We start from the raw sequence: 14,066 nt of genomic DNA on the forward strand, positions 1-14,066 counted from the left end.
GAAAAGTTACCAATTTTACAGGATGTTCAGGTAAGCTTTGTTTCAGAAAACAACTTGCTAGAGGCACTAAGACAGATTACTGGGACAAAGGAAGAGGGTTTGGGGATTAGCACATCTCCTATGAAAGGTACAGTCACGCCCGAGACAACTCTGAGTGTCACCTCAAATTCTAAGAAATGCAAACTAGGGACCTACGCTTTTTATTGCCAGTGGATCTTTGTGTTTCAGACAAATGTGCACGCCTCCCAGAGCCCCTTGCAATGCACTTAGGGAAATGGGGGAAGGTGCTGTGAAGCCCTCTCGCTGACAATGTCTCTCTTGTCTATAATGTATCTATGAGAGAGAGAGAAATAGGCAATGCGAGAGTGAAAAAGTAAAATGGAAATGTGTCTACTGAGACCAGTATAAGGGGAAATCCTCACAATCCAGGACCGACAGTTGATTGGGAGGGCGCTTACAGGTTTCCGACACCAGACCGGTACCTGAACTCACAAACCCAAACTGCAAAGTGATGGGCATTGCCACTAGACTGCCGACCCCCTTTCGGGGCCCCAGCATATATCCTTTAATCACACCTAGAGTTCCCAGGACAGTGCAGCATTCAGCGATTACACGAAAATATTGACAGCGCTAGGAGGCCATGCAAATGGCAGAGGTATGCTTTACAAAGCCCACGTAGCGTGCACAAAACAGCACATCAGTCAGGCCCACTTGAAGAGATGGTAAAGAGGAAATACTTCTGCTGCATCCAGTAAAACATAGAGATTGGCCTGCTTTAAAGGTTGACCATGTCCTTCATGGGTGTCTGTCAATATGATACTTCCCTGCTGCAAAGCTTACATTCGAAACGCCAGAACAACTAGGCCCAGAGCACAAAGATGCAGTCAGGTTGAAATAACGAGATACTGAAGAGCAATTTTGTATTTCAGAGTGGGAAAAGCAAATATGACCCCGACGTGATTTGAACACACAACCTTCTGATCTGGAGTCAGACGCGCTACCATTGCGCCACAAGGTCCTTGTGGCAGTCCACCTGGTGTGTCTGATGACAGAATAAAGGTAGGAGACCTACATGCACCTGCAGAGCCTCATTGCTTCTTTAGGTAGACTGGCTAGGATAGCTTCCTTCTGTGCATCAGTACACGCTGCAGCCAAACCCTTCCCATGAAGTCTTGATGTTTATGAATTGAATGGCAAGTTTTGAAAAACTAAAGCAAGCGAGAAGAATTGCTTGCAGTTTATTGGATTTTTTGGACGTCAGCAGACGAGACCTGCGAGAGGTAAACAGAAGTTCATAGTTGGTCATGCTGAATTTTTGAGCCAAAATGCATCGTCCCTGGGTGGGCTTGAACCACCAACCTTTCGGTTAACAGCCGAACGCGCTAACCGATTGCGCCACAGAGACTCATGCAGTGCTTACACTGGGGCCTGATTGGTGTGCTGTTTGCTTATGCTCCCAAGGCAACCTGAAAATATTTCTAAAATAGCTCTATTTCCCACAGCAAATCAGGGTATCAAGCACTTCCCTACCTCCCGTAATCCACAAACACAGGGGATTTAGTAGAGGACAGAGCCCATCAACAGTGCACCAAATGCCCTCTGTGTAGGCATAACTTGCTATGAGGAGAAAGCCACAGTTGCGCACTTGTGTTAAAAGGGGACAGTAGGCTGAACCCAGAGAACACGGGAGAAATGACTCAGGTTTACTGAGTGGAACACTCTGTGTCTTTGTGCCCAAAATAGCAGCGTCTTTTCGGTTAACAGCCGAACGCGCTAACCAATTGCGCCACAGAGACTCACTGGCATGTGTGTTCTGCCTTTGGCCTGATTGCATTGCTATTTTTTTCTGATTGGCAGAAAACCTGAACTTTTTTCTGAAAAAGGCATGCCTCTCTTAGCACTGCAGTGCATTAGACTGCTCCCTTGCTTCCCTGAGTCCCCAAATACACAACCACCTTGGGCACAATAGAAGACACATTCCAGCAGATTTAGCAAGAGTGCACCAAGGTTTCTATATGTAGGTACCTTGCTGAGAAGCAAGACCTGCAGTTGCATTCTTCTGTTAAAAGAGGGCAGCAGAGTGCACCAAGAGAACTTGGGGGAAGTAGCTTATGTTAACTACTTGCCATGCTCTTTATAGATCCCTCTGTTTGACTGGGTGAATTCTAATTTCTGGGGTAGAGTAAGCAATTTTTGGATCTAGATGCTGTGCGCAACAGGAATGCTATATACTGCACTCTACTGCTACTGAAAAGTTACCAATTTTACAGGATGTTCAGGTAAGCTTTGTTTCAGAAAACAACTTGCTAGAGGCACTAAGACAGATTACTGGGACAAAGGAAGAGTGTTTGGGGATTAGCACATCTCCTATGAAAGGTCAGTCACGCCCGAGACAACTCTGAGTGTCACCTCAAATTCTAAGAAATGCAAACTAGAGACCTACGCCTTTTATTGCCAGTGGATCTTTGTGTTTCAGACAAATGTGCACGCCTCCCAGAGCCCCATGCAATGCACTTAGGGAAATGGGGGAAGGTGCTGTGCAACCCTCTCGCTGACAATGTCTCTCTTGTCTATAATGTATCTATGAGAGAGAGAGAAATAGGCAATGCGAGAGTGAAAAATTAAAATGGAAATGTGTCTACTGAGACCAGTATAAGGGGAAATCCTCACAATCCAGGACCGACAGTTGATTGGGAGGGCGCTTACAGGTTTCCGACACCAGACCGGTACCTGACCTCACAAACCCAAACTGCAAAGTGATGGGCATTGCCACTAGACTGCCGACCCCCTTTCGGGGCCGCAGCATAAATCCTTTAGTCACACCTAGAGTTCCCAGGACAGTGCAGCATTCAGCGATTACACGAAAATATTGACAGCGCTAGGAGGCCATGCAAATGGCAGAGGTATGCTTTACAAAGCCCACGTAGCGTGCACAAAACAGCACATCAGTCAGGCCCACTTGAAGAGATGGTAAAGAGGAAATACTTCTGCTGCATCCAGTAAAACATAGAGATTGGCCTGCTTTAAAGGTTGACCACGTCCTTCATGGGTGTCTGTCAATATGATACTTCCCTGCTGCAAAGCTTACATTCGAAACGCCAGAACAACTAGGCCCAGAGCACAAAGATGCAGTCAGGTTGAAATAACGAGATACTGAAGAGCAATTTTGTATTTCAGAGTGGGAAAAGCAAATATGACCCCGACGTGATTTGAACACGAAACCTTCTGATCTGGAGTCAGACGCACTACCATTGCGCCACGAGGTCCTTGTGGCAATCCACCTGGTGTGTCTCATGACAGAATAAAGGTAGGAGACGTACATGCACCTGCAGAGCCTCATTGCTTCTTTAGGTAGACTGGCTAGGATAGCTTCCTTCTGTGCATCAGTACACGCTGCAGCCAAACCCTTCCCATGAAGTCTTGATGTTTATGAATTGAATGGCAAGTTTTGAAAAACTAAAGCAAGCGAGAAGAATTGCTTACAGTTTATTGGATTTTTTGGACGTCAGCAGACGAGACCTGCGAGAGGTAAACAGAAGTTCATAGTTGGTCATGCTGAATTTTTGAGCCAAAATGCATCGTTCCTGGGTGGGCTTGAACCACCTACCTTTCGGTTAACAGCCGAACGCGCTAACCGATTGCACCACAGAGACTCATGCAGTGTTTACACTGGGGCCTGATTGGTGTGCTGTTTGCTTATTCTTCCCAGGCAACCTGAAAATATTTCTAAAATAGCTCTATTTCCCACAGCAAATCAGGGTATCAAGCACTTCCCTACCTCCCCTAATCCACAAACACAGGGGATTTATTAGAGGACAGAGCCCATCAACAGTGCACCAAATGTCCTCTGTGTAGGCATAACTTGCTATGAGGAGAAAGCCACAGTTGCGCACTTGTGTTAAAAGGGGACAGTAGGCTGAACCCAGAGAACACGGGAGAAATGACTCAGGTTTACTGAGTGGAACACTCTGTGTCTTTGTGCCAAAAACAGCAGCGTCTTTTCGGTTAACAGCCGAACGCGCTAACCAATTGCGCCACAGAGACTCACTGGCATGTGTGTTCTGCCTTTGGCCTGATTGCATTGCTATTTTTTTCTGATTGGCCGAAAACCTGAACTTTTTTCTGAAAAAGGCATGCCTCTCTTAGCACTGCAGTGCATTAGACTGCCCCCTTGCTTCCCTGAGTCCCCAAATACACAACCACCTTGGGCACAATAGAAGACACATTCCAGCAGATTTAGCAAGAGTGCACCTATGTAGGTACCTTGCTGAGAAGCAAGACCTGCAGTTGCATTCTTCTGTTAAAAGAGGGCAGCAGAGTGCACCAAGAGAACTTGGGGGAAGTAGCTTATGTTAACTACTTGCCATGCTCTTTATAGATCCCTCTGTTTGACTGGGTGAATTCTAATTTCTGGGGTAGAGTAAGCAATTTTTGGATCTAGATGCTGTGCGCAACAGGAATGCTATATACTGCACTTTACTGCTACTGAAAAGTTACCAATTTTACAGGATGTTCAGGTAAGCTTTGTTTCAGAAAACAACTTGCTAGAGGCACTAAGACAGATTACTGGGACAAAGGAAGAGGGTTTGGGGATTAGAACATCTCCTATGAAAGGTACAGTCATGCCCGAGACAACTCTGAGTGTCACCTCAAATTCTAAGAAATGCAAACTAGGGACCTACGCTTTTTATTGCCAGTGGATCTTTGTGTTTCAGACAAATGTGCACGCCTCCCAGAGCCCCTTGCAATGCACTTAGGGAAATGGGGGAAGGTGCTGTGAAGCCCTCTCGCTGACAATGTCTCTCTTGTCTATAATGTATCTATGAGAGAGAGAGAAATAGGCAATGCGAGAGTGAAAAAGTAAAATGGAAATGTGTCTACTGAGACCAGTATAAGGGGAAATCCTCACAATCCAGGACCGACAGTTGATTGGGAGGGCGCTTACAGGTTTCTGACACCAGACCGGTACCTGAACTCACAAACCCAAACTGCAAAGTGATGGGCATTGCCACTAGACTGCCGACCCCCTTTCGGGGCCCCAGCATATATCCTTTAGTCACACCTAGAGTTCCCAGGACAGTGCAGCATTCAGCGATTACACGAAAATATTGACAGCGCTAGGAGGCCATGCAAATGGCAGAGGTATGCTTTACAAAGCCCACGTAGCGTGCACAAAACAGCACATCAGTCAGGCCCACTTGAAGAGATGGTAAAGAGGAAATACTTCTGCTGCATCCAGTAAAACATAGAGATTGGCCTGCTTTAAAGGTTGACCATGTCCTTCATGGGTGTCTGTCAATATGATACTTCCCTGCTGCAAAGCTTACATTCGAAACGCCAGAACAACTGGGCCCAGAGCACAAAGATGCAGTCAGGTTGAAATAACGAGATACTGAAGAGCAATTTTGTATTTCAGAGTGGGAAAAGCAGATATGACCCCGACGTGATTTGAACACGCAACCTTCTGATCTGGAGTCAGACGCGCTACCATTGCGCCACGAGGTCCTTGTGGCAGTCCACCTGGTGTGTCTGATGACAGAATAAAGGTAGGAGACGTACATGCACCTGCAGAGCCTCATTGCTTCTTTAAGTAGACTGGCTAGGATAGCTTCCTTCTGTGCATCAGTACACGCTGCAGCCAAACCCTTCCCATGAAGTCTTGATGTTTATGAATTGAATGGCAAGTTTTGAAAAACTAAAGCAAGCGAGAAGAATTGCTTGCAGTTTATTGGATATTTTGGACGTCAGAAGACGAGACCTGCGAGAGGTAAACAGAAGTTCATAGTTGGTCATGCTGAATTTTTGAGCCAAAACGCATCGTCCCTGGGTGGGCTTGAACCACCAACCTTTCAGTTAACAGCCGAACGCGCTAACCGATTGCGCCACAGAGACTCATGCAGTGCTTACACTGGGGCCTGATTGGTGTGCTGTTTGCTTATGCTTCCCAGGCAACCTGAAAATATTTCTAAAATAGCTCTATTTCCCACAGCAAATCAGGGTATCAAGCACTTCCCTACCTCCCCTAATCCACAAACACAGGGGATTTAGTAGAGGACAGAGCCCATCAACAGTGCACCAAATGTCCTCTGTGTAGGCATAACTTGCTATGAGGAGAAAGCCACAGTTGCGCACTTGTGTTAAAAGGGGACAGTAGGCTGAACCCAGAGAACACGGGAGAAATGACTCAGGTTTACTGAGTGGAACACTCTGTGTCTTTGTGCCAAAAACAGCAGCGTCTTTTCGGTTAACAGCCGAACGCGCTAACCAATTGTGCCACAGAGACTCACTGGCATGTGTGTTCTGCCTTTGGCCTGATTGCATTGCTATTTTTTTCTGATTGGCAGAAAACCTGAACTTTTTTCTGAAAAAGGCATGCTTCTCTTAGCACTGCAGTGCATTAGACTGCTCCCTTGCTTCCCTGAGTCCCCAAATACACAACCACCTTGGGCACAATAGAAGACACATTCCAGCAGATTTAGCAAGAGTGCACCAAGGTTTCTATATGTAGGTACCTTGCTGAGAAGCAAGACCTGCAGTTGCATTCTTCTGTTAAAAGAGGGCAGCAGAGTGCACCAAGAGAACTTGGGGGAAGTAGCTTATGTTAACTACTTGCCATGCTCTTTATAGATCCCTCTGTTTGACTGGGTGAATTCTAATTTCTGGGGTAGAGTAAGCAATTTTTGGATCTAGATGCTGTGCGCAACAGGAATGCTATATACTGCACTGTACTGCTACTGAAAAGTTACCAATTTTACAGGATGTTCAGGTAAGCTTTGTTTCAGAAAACAACTTGATAGAGGCACTAAGACAGATTACTGGGACAAAGGAAGAGGGTTTGGGGATTAGCACATCTCCTATGAAAGGTACAGTCACGCCCGAGACAACTCTGAGTGTCACCTCAAATTCTAAGAAATGCAAACTAGGGACCTATGCTTTTTATTGCCAGTGGATCTTTGTGTTTCAGACAAATGTGCACGCCTCCCAGAGCCCCATGCAATGCACTTAGGGAAATGGGGGAAGGTGCTGTGAAGCCCTCTCGCTGACAATGTCTCTCTTGTCTATAATGTAACTATGAGAGAGAGAGAAATAGGCAATGCGAGAGTGAAAAAGTAAAATGGAAATGTGTCTACTGAGACCAGTATAAGGGGAAATCCTCACAATCCAGGACCGACAGTTGATTGGGAGGGCGCTTACAGGTTTCCGACACCAGACCGGTACCTGAACTCACAAACCCAAACTGCAAAGTGATGGGCATTGCCACTAGACTGCCGACCCCCTTTCGGGGCCCCAGCATATATCCTTTAGTCACACCTAGAGTTCCCAGGACAGTGCAGCATTCAGCGATTACACGAAAATATTGACAGCGCTAGGAGGCCATGCAAATGGCAGAGGTATGCTTTACAAAGCCCACGTAGCGTGCACAAAACAGCACATCAGTCAGGCCCACTTGAAGAGATGGTAAAGAGGAAATACTTCTGCTGCATCCAGTAAAACATAGAGATTGGCCTGCTTTAAAGGTTAACCATGTCCTTCATGGGTGTCTGTCAATATGATACTTCCCTGCTGCAAAGCTTACATTCGAAACGCCAGAACAACTAGGCCCAGAGCACAAAGATGCAGTCAGGTTGAAATAACGAGATACTGAAGAGCAATTTTGTATTTCAGAGTGGGAAAAGCAAATATGACCCCGACGTGATTTGAACACGCCACCTTCTGATCTGGAGTCAGACGCGCTACCATTGCGCCACGAAGTCCTTGTGGCAGTCCACCTGGTGTGTCTGATGACAGAATAAAGGTAGGAGCGTACATGCACCTGCAGAGCCTCATTGCTTCTTTAAGTAGACTGGCTAGGATAGCTTCCTTCTGTGCATCAGTACACGCTGCAGCCAAACCCTTCCCATGAAGTCTTGATGTTTATTAATTGAATGGCAAGTTTTGAAAAACTAAAGCAAGCGAGAAGAATTGCTTGCAGTTTATTGGATTTTTTGGACGTCAGCAGACGAGACCTGCGAGAGGTAAACAGAAGTTCATAGTTGGTCATGCTGAATTTTTGAGCCAAAATGCACCGTCTCTGGGTGGGCTTGAACCACCAACCTTTCGGTTAACAGCCGAACGCGCTAACCGATTGCGCCACAGAGACTCATGCATTGCTTACACTGGGGCCTGATTGGTGTGCTGTTTGCTTATGCTCCCCAGGCAACCTGAAAATATTTCTAAAATAGCTCTATTTCCCACAGCAAATCAGGGTATCAAGTACTTCCCTACCTCCCGTAATCCACAAACAGAGGGGATTTAGTAGAGGACAGAGCCCATCAACAGTGCACCAAATGCCCTCTGTGTAGGCATAACTTGCTATGAGGAGAAAGCCACAGTTGTGCACTTGTGTTAAAAGGGGACAGTAGGCTGAACCCAGAGAACACGGGAGAAATGACTCAGGTTTACTGAGTGGAACACTCTGTGTCTTTGTGCCCAAAACAGCAGCGTCTTTTCGGTTAACAGCCGAACGCGCTAACCAATTGCGCCACAGAGACTCACTGGCATGTGTGTTCTGCCTTTGGCCTGATTGCATTGCTATTTTTTTCTGATTGGCAGAAAACCTGAACTTTTTTCTGAAAAAGGCACGCCTCTCTTAGCACTGCAGTGCATTAGACTGCTCCCTTGCTTCCCTGAGTCCCCAAATACACAACCACCTTGGGCACAATAGAAGACACATTCCAGCAGATTTAGCAAGAGTGCACCAAGGTTTCTATATGTAGGTACCTTGCTGAGAAGCAAGACCTGCAGTTGCATTCTTCTGTTAAAAGAGGGCTGCAGAGTGCACCAAGAGAACTTGGGGGAAGTAGCTTATGTTAACTACTTGCCATGCTCTTTATAGATCCCTCTGTTTGACTGGGTGAATTCTAATTTCTGGGGTAGAGTAAGCAATATTTGAATCTAGATGCTGTGCGCAACAGGAATGCTATATACTGCACTGTACTGCTACTGAAAAGTTACCAATTTTACAGGATGTTCAGGTAAGCTTTGTTTCAGAAAACAACTTGCTAGAGGCACTAAAACAGATTACTGGGACAAAGGAAGAGGGTTTGGGGATTAGCACATCTCCTATGAAAGGTACAGTCACGCCCGAGACAACTCTGAGTGTCACCTCAAATTCTAAGAAATGCAAACTAGGGACCTACGCTTTTTATTGCCAGTGGATCTTTGTGTTTCAGACAAATGTGCACGCCTCCCAGAGCCCCTTGCAATGCACTTAGGGAAAGGGGGGAAGGTGCTGTGAAGCCCTCTCGCTGACAATGTCTCTCTTGTCTATAATGTAACTATGAGAGAGAGAGAAATAGGCAATGCGAGAGTGAAAAAGTAAAATGGAAATGTGTCTACTGAGACCAGTATAAGGGGAAATCCTCACAATCCAGGACAGACAGTTGATTGGGAGGGCGCTTACAGGTTTCCGACACCAGACCGGTACCTGAACTCACAAACCCAAACTGCAAAGTGATGGGCATTGCCACTAGACTGCCGACCCCCTTTCGGGGCCGCAGCATATTTCCTTTAGTCACACCTAGAGTTCCCAGGACAGTGCAGCATTCAGCGATTACACGAAAATATTGACAGCGCTAGGAGGCCATGCAAATGGCAGAGGTATGCTTTACAAAGCCCACGTAGCGTGCACAAAACAGCACATCAGTCAGGCCCACTTGAAGAGATGGTAAAGAGGAAATACTTCTGCTGCATCCAGTAAAACATAGAGATTGGCCTGCTTTAAAGGTTGACCATGTCCTTCATGGGTGTCTGTCAATATGATACTTCCCTGCTGCAAAGCTTACATTCGAAACGCCAGAACAACTAGGCCCAGAGCACAAAGATGCAGTCAGGTTGAAATAACGAGATACTGAAGAGCAATTTTGTATTTCAGAGTGGGAAAAGCAGATATGACCCCGACGTGATTTGAACACGCAACCTTCTGATCTGGAGTCAGACGCGCTACCATTGCGCCACGAGGTCCTTGTGGCAATCCACCTGGTGTGTCTGATGACAGAATAAAGGTAGGAGACGTACATGCACCCACAGAGCCTCATTGCTTCTTTAAGTAGACTGGCTAGGATAGCTTCCTTCTGTGCATCAGTACACGCTGCAGCCAAACCCTTCCCATGAAGTCTTGATGTTTATGAATTGAATGGCAAGTTTTGAAAAACTAAAGCAAGCGAGAAGAATTGCTTGCAGTTTATTGGATTTTTTTGGACGTCAGCAGACAAGACCTGCGAGAGGTAAACAGAAGTTCATAGTTGGTCATGCTGAATTTTTGAGCCAAAATGCATCGTCCCTGGGTGGGCTTGAACCACCATCCTTTCGGTTAACAGCCGAACACGCTAACCGATTGCGCCACAGAGACTCATGCAGTGCTTACACTGGGGCCTGATTGGTGTGCTGTTTGCTTATGCTTCCCAGGCAACCTGAAAATATTTCTAAAATAGCTCTATTTCCCACAGCAAATCAGGGTATCAAGCACTTCCCTACCTCCCCTAATCCACAAACACAGGGGATTTAGTAGAGGACAGAGCCCATCAACAGTGCACCAAATGTCCTCTGTGTAGGCATAACTTGCTATGAGGAGAAAGCCACAGTTGCGCACTTGTGTTAAAAGGGGACAGTAGGCTGAACCCAGAGAACACGGGAGAAATGACTCTGGTTTACTGAGTAGAACACTCTGTGTCTTTGTGCCAAAAACAGCAGCGTCTTTTCGGTTAACAGCCGAACGCGCTAACCAATTGTGCCACAGAGACTCACTGGCATGTGTGTTCTGCCTTTGGCCTGATTGCATTGCTATTTTTTTCTGATTGGCAGAAAACCTGAACTTTTTTCTGAAAAAGGCATGCTTCTCTTAGCACTGCAGTGCATTAGACTGCTCCCTTGCTTCCCTGAGTCCCCAAATACACAACCACCTTGGGCACAATAGAAGACACATTCCAGCAGATTTAGCAAGAGTGCACCAAGGTTTCTATATGTAGGTAGCTTGCTGAGAAGCAAGACCTGCAGTTGCATTCTTCTGTTAAAAGAGGGCAGCAGAGTGCACCAAGAGAACTTGGGGGAAGTAGCTTATGTTAACTACTTGCCATGCTCTTTATAGATCCCTCTGTTTGACTGGGTGAATTCTAATTTCTGGGGTAGAGTAAGCAATTTTTGGATCTAGATGCTGTGCGCAACAGGAATGCTATATACTGCACTGTACTGCTACTGAAAAGTTACCAATTTTACAGGATGTTCAGGTAAGCTTTGTTTCAGAAAACAACTTGCTAGAGGCACTAAGACAGATTACTGGGACAAAGGAAGAGGGTTTGGGGATTAGCACATCTCCTATGAAAGGTACAGTCACGCCCGAGACAACTCATAGTGTCACCTCAAATTCTAAGAAATGCAAACTAGGGACCTACGCTTTTTATTGCCAGTGGATCTTTGTGTTTCAGACAAATGTGCACGCCTCCCAGAGCCCCATGCAATGCACTTAGGGAAATGGGGGAAGGTGCTGTGCAACCCTCTCGCTGACAATGTCTCTCTTGTCTATAATGTAACTATGAGAGAGAGAGAAATAGGCAATGCGAGAGTGAAAAAGTAAAATGGAAATGTGTCTACTGAGACCAGTATAAGGGGAAATTCTCACAATCCAGGACCGACAGTTGATTGGGAGGGCGCTTACAGGTTTCCGACACCAGACCGGTACCTGAACTCACAAACCCAAACTGCAAAGTGATGCCCATTGCCACTAGACTGCCGACCCCCTTTCGGGGCCCCAACATATATCCTTTAGTCACACCTAGAGTTCCCAGGACAGTGCAGCATTCAGCGATTACACGAACATTTTGACAGCGCTAGGAGGCCATGCAAATGGCAGAGGTATGTTTTACAAAGCCCACGTAGCGTGCACAAAACAGCACATCAGTCAGGCCCACTTGAAGAGATGGTAAAGAGGAAATACTTCTGCTGCATCCAGTAAAACATAGAGATTGGCCTGCTTTAAAGGTTGACCATGTCCTTCATGGGTGTCTGTCAATATGATACTTCCCTGCTGCAAAGCTTACATTCGAAACGCCAGAACAACCAGGCCCAGCGCACAAAGATGCAGTCAGGTTGAAATAACGAGATACTGAAGAGCAATTTTGTATTTCAGAGAGGGAAAAGGAAGTATGACCCCGACGTGATTTGAACACACAACCTTCTGATCTGGAGTCAGACGCGCTATCATTGCGCCACGAGGTCCTTGTGGCAATCCACCTGGTGTGTCTGATGACAGAATAAAGGTAGGAGACGTACATGCACCTGCAGAGCCTCATTGCTTCTTTAGGTAGACTGGCTAGGATAGCTTCCTTCTGTGCATCAGTACACGCTGCAGCCAAACCCTTCCCATGAAGTCTTGATGTTTATGAATTGAATGGCAAGTTTTGAAAAACTAAAGCAAGCGAGAAGAATTGCTTGCAGTTTATTGGATTTTTTGGACGTCAGCAGACGAGACCTGCGAGAGGTAAACAGAAGTTCATAGTTGGTCATGCTGAATTTTTGAGCCAAAATGCACCGTCCCTGGGTGGGCTTGAACCACCAACCTTTCGGTTAACAGCCGAACGCGCTAACCGATTGCGCCACAGAGACTCATGCATTGCTTACACTGGGGCCTGATTGGTGTGCTGTTTGCTTATGCTCCCCAGGCAACCTGAAAATATTTCTAAAATAGCTCTATTTCCCACAGCAAATCAGGGTATCAAGCACTTCCCTACCTCCCCTAATCCACAAACACAGGGGATTTAGTAGAGGACAGAGCCCATCAACAGTGCACCAAATGTCCTCTGTGTAGGCATAACTTGCTATGAGGAGAAAGCCACAGTTGCGCACTTGTGTTAAAAGGGGACAGTAGGCTGAACCCAGAGAACACGGGAGAAATGACTCAGGTTTACTGAGTGGAACACTCTGTGTCTTTGTGCCAAAAACAGCTGCGTCTTTTCGGTTAACAGCCGAACGCGCTAACCAATTGCGCCACAGAGACTCACTGGCATGTGTGTTCTGCCTTTAGCCTGATTGCATTGCTATTTTTTTCTGATTGGCAGAAAACCTGAACATTTTTCTGAAAAAGGCATGCCTCTCTTAGCACTGCAGTGCATTAGACTGCTCCCTTGCTTCCCTGAGTCCCCAAATACACAACCACCTTGGGCACAATAGAAGACACATTCCAGCAGATTTAGCAAGAGTGCACCAAGGTTTCTATATGTAGGTACCTTGCTGAGAAGCAAGACCTGCAGTTGCATTCTTCTGTTAAAAGAGGGCAGCAGAGTGCACCAAGAGAACTTGGGGGAAGTAGCTTATGTTAACTACTTGCCATGATCTTTATAGATCCCTCTGTTTGACTGGGTGAATTCTAATTTCTGGGGTAGAGTAAGCAATTTTTGGATCTAGATGCTGTGTGCAACAGGAATGCTATATACTGCACTGTACTGCTACTGAAAAGTTACCAATTTTACAGGATGCTCAGGTAAGCTTTGTTTCAGAAAACAACTTGCTAGAGGCCCTAGGACAGATTACTGGGACAAAGGAAGAGGGTTTGGGATTAGCACATCTCCTATGAAAGGTACAGTCAAGCCCGAGACAACTCTGAGTGCCTCCTCAAATTCTAAGAAATGCGAACTGGGGTCCTACGCCTTTTATTGCCAGTGGATCTTTGTGTTTCAGACAAATGTGCACGCCTCCCAGAGCCCCATGCAATGCACTTAGGGAAATGGGGGAAGGTGCTGTGCAACCCTCTCGCTGACAATGTCTCTCTTGTCTATAATGTAACTATGAGAGAGAGAGAAATAGGCAATGCGAGAGTGAAAAAGTAAAATGGAAATGTGTCTACTGAGACCAGTATAAGGGGAAATCCTCACAATCCAGGACCGACAGTTGATTGGGAGGGCGCTTACAGGTTTCCGACACCAGACCGGTACCTGAACTCACAAACCCAAACTGCAAAGTGATGCCCATTGCCACTAGACTGCCGACCCCCTTTCGGGGCCCCAACATATATCCTTTAGTCACACCTAGAGTTC

At 46.2% G+C, this 14,066-nt stretch overlaps 11 non-coding genes across 11 annotated transcripts; all 11 read right to left on the minus strand.

Annotated features, from left to right (window-relative positions):
- Positions 1–946: 946 nt before the first annotated feature.
- On the minus strand, positions 947–1,018 carry TRNAW-CCA (transfer RNA tryptophan (anticodon CCA)). The gene has a single exon. It is a non-coding gene; the product is annotated as a tRNA-Trp (tRNA).
- Positions 1,019–1,331: 313 nt separating this feature from the next.
- TRNAN-GUU (transfer RNA asparagine (anticodon GUU)) lies at positions 1,332–1,405 on the minus strand. The gene has a single exon. It is a non-coding gene; the product is annotated as a tRNA-Asn (tRNA).
- Positions 1,406–3,194: 1,789 nt separating this feature from the next.
- TRNAW-CCA (transfer RNA tryptophan (anticodon CCA)) lies at positions 3,195–3,266 on the minus strand. The gene has a single exon. It is a non-coding gene; the product is annotated as a tRNA-Trp (tRNA).
- Positions 3,267–5,433: 2,167 nt separating this feature from the next.
- TRNAW-CCA (transfer RNA tryptophan (anticodon CCA)) lies at positions 5,434–5,505 on the minus strand. Its single transcript has one exon. It is a non-coding gene; the product is annotated as a tRNA-Trp (tRNA).
- Positions 5,506–5,818: 313 nt separating this feature from the next.
- Positions 5,819–5,892, minus strand: TRNAN-GUU (transfer RNA asparagine (anticodon GUU)). Its single transcript has one exon. It is a non-coding gene; the product is annotated as a tRNA-Asn (tRNA).
- Positions 5,893–7,682: 1,790 nt separating this feature from the next.
- Positions 7,683–7,754, minus strand: TRNAW-CCA (transfer RNA tryptophan (anticodon CCA)). The gene has a single exon. It is a non-coding gene; the product is annotated as a tRNA-Trp (tRNA).
- Positions 7,755–8,066: 312 nt separating this feature from the next.
- TRNAN-GUU (transfer RNA asparagine (anticodon GUU)) lies at positions 8,067–8,140 on the minus strand. Its single transcript has one exon. It is a non-coding gene; the product is annotated as a tRNA-Asn (tRNA).
- A 1,790-nt stretch (positions 8,141–9,930) lies between these two features.
- On the minus strand, positions 9,931–10,002 carry TRNAW-CCA (transfer RNA tryptophan (anticodon CCA)). The gene has a single exon. It is a non-coding gene; the product is annotated as a tRNA-Trp (tRNA).
- A 314-nt stretch (positions 10,003–10,316) lies between these two features.
- TRNAN-GUU (transfer RNA asparagine (anticodon GUU)) lies at positions 10,317–10,390 on the minus strand. Its single transcript has one exon. It is a non-coding gene; the product is annotated as a tRNA-Asn (tRNA).
- Positions 10,391–12,180: 1,790 nt separating this feature from the next.
- Positions 12,181–12,252, minus strand: TRNAW-CCA (transfer RNA tryptophan (anticodon CCA)). The gene has a single exon. It is a non-coding gene; the product is annotated as a tRNA-Trp (tRNA).
- Positions 12,253–12,565: 313 nt separating this feature from the next.
- TRNAN-GUU (transfer RNA asparagine (anticodon GUU)) lies at positions 12,566–12,639 on the minus strand. The gene has a single exon. It is a non-coding gene; the product is annotated as a tRNA-Asn (tRNA).
- Between the last annotated feature and the right edge of the window lie 1,427 nt (positions 12,640–14,066).

Source organism: Ambystoma mexicanum, chromosome 11 (assembly GCF_040938575.1).
Source record: "Ambystoma mexicanum isolate Mex_15411 chromosome 11, UKY_AmexF1_1, whole genome shotgun sequence".
Classification (NCBI taxonomy): domain Eukaryota; kingdom Metazoa; phylum Chordata; class Amphibia; order Caudata; family Ambystomatidae; genus Ambystoma; species Ambystoma mexicanum.